This window comes from Neomonachus schauinslandi, unplaced genomic scaffold (assembly GCF_002201575.2).
Source record: "Neomonachus schauinslandi unplaced genomic scaffold, ASM220157v2 HiC_scaffold_5824, whole genome shotgun sequence".
In the NCBI taxonomy this organism is placed as follows: Eukaryota; Metazoa; Chordata; class Mammalia; order Carnivora; family Phocidae; genus Neomonachus; species Neomonachus schauinslandi.
This window is the reverse complement of record NW_025414512.1, coordinates 1-1652: the sequence shown is the minus strand read 5'-3', so window position 1 is coordinate 1652 and position 1652 is coordinate 1. Positions and strand designations below refer to the sequence as shown.

The 1652-nt window shown below is 46.1% G+C and overlaps 1 pseudogene; it reads left to right on the top strand.

The window, feature by feature from the left end:
- Positions 1-819: 819 nt before the first annotated feature.
- Positions 820-1396, top strand: LOC110579996 (annotated as a pseudogene).
- Positions 1397-1652: the final 256 nt, after the last annotated feature.

Here is a 1652-nt window from a genome sequence, read left to right as displayed (position 1 = left end):
CTTGGCTCCGTCTCTGAAACGGGCTTCCCTGCCCCGATACCTGGGAGGTCTGCCGCACTCAGGCACCCCCGGTCTTTCTGTGACCCCAAGGGTCCTGAGACCACACTTTCCCAGTGAGTGTTCCACCCCCCGCTTAGCCACTGGAGTGACAGCCCTGAGCCTAGCTGACTTCTAAAAGTTCTGATTTGTGCTCCACGTCTCTATCCCTTGCCAGTAGCAGCTGATGGAAGTCCCCTCCCCCGCCATCTATCTTCCCAAAAATCACCTTGGATTCACTTCTCCACATGTCCTACCTTCCAGAAAGTGGTCGCTTTTCTGTTCATTGAGTTGCAGCTATTCTCTTTGATCTCCTGTTGAGTTCATAGGTGTTCAGAATGGTTTGATCCCTATCTAGCTGAATTCCTAGAACCAGAAAAAATTTAGATCTCCTGCTCCTCCACCATCTTGCTCCTCCCCTGCAATCTATGTTATTTAGTGAATGGTTTATTATGGGACTCAGTCGGTTTTCTTAATTAAGTTATTTTCTTCATTGTTGAATTCAAGTGTTCTTTGTATATTTCGAATACAATTGTTTTTCACATGTATCTTTTGGAAAGAGATCCTTTTTTTCAAGATTTTCTAAGTCTGGAGCTTGCTGTTTATTTTTGAGTTTTTTGAGATCATAAGATTTTCATTTTAATAAATTGCAGCTTATCAATTTTTTTATAAATAATTTATGCCTCGGGATTGGAGCCAGCCCGGCTTGTGAGCTGGGCTGAGGAGCCGGAGGTTGGGCCGCAGTTACCTCCATATCTGCCCCTTCCCTGACCCCTCAGAGGCATGGTGTGAGGGGCAACATTGAAACAGCCCAGGGAGATTGAGGCCAGGCTGTGGAGCCCTGGCTCCCCAAAGTGGTGGTGCTGCACCCCTCTGCCCGGCCCCTCTCTGGCCTCAGGCCCCCAGACACCGAGCCACCACCTCTTCTCCAGAGAAGACCCCACAACTGACTCTGCAGCACCCCACCGCACCCCACAATGAGCCGTGCCTTCCAACACTAGAACAAATTTTGCAGAACATAAAACAAGAATATAGTCCTTATCAGAGGTGGAGACATTTAGAAGCTGTTCTGAATCAGAGTGAAGCTTGTACTTCGGAAAGTCAGCATCATTCTTCAGCACTCACAGCGCCTAGTTGTCCACGTTCCTCCGGGATGAAGAAGGACCAGCCCTCTTTTCCCCTCCGACAAGTCAGAATAATATGTGAGCATCTCTTAAAAGACTATGAAGAGAAAATTCGGGAGGAGTATGAGCAAATCCTCAATACCAAACTAGCAGAACAATATGAACCTCTTGTGAAATGCACACATGATCAGATTATGTGATGATATGGGACAAGGCCAACAAGCTATATGTCCTGAAGCTTTCTTGCATATCTGGGTACCAGGTTTAACCTCAAGAGATGGCTGCTGTACACTCTTTGCAACTGGTTTGTTATCACATTTCAGCTCGAACTTGGCATCCTGAGAACACGTAAACATTTCTGCAGGTCCACTTTATACAACTTGAAAGACCTTAAAACTTTCTGGTTGCCACAAGCATATCTTTCTTTTCTGCTCATCCAATAAAAAGCTGTGCCCTACTGTGATAGATTTTCCAAACAAAAATACCTGGAGC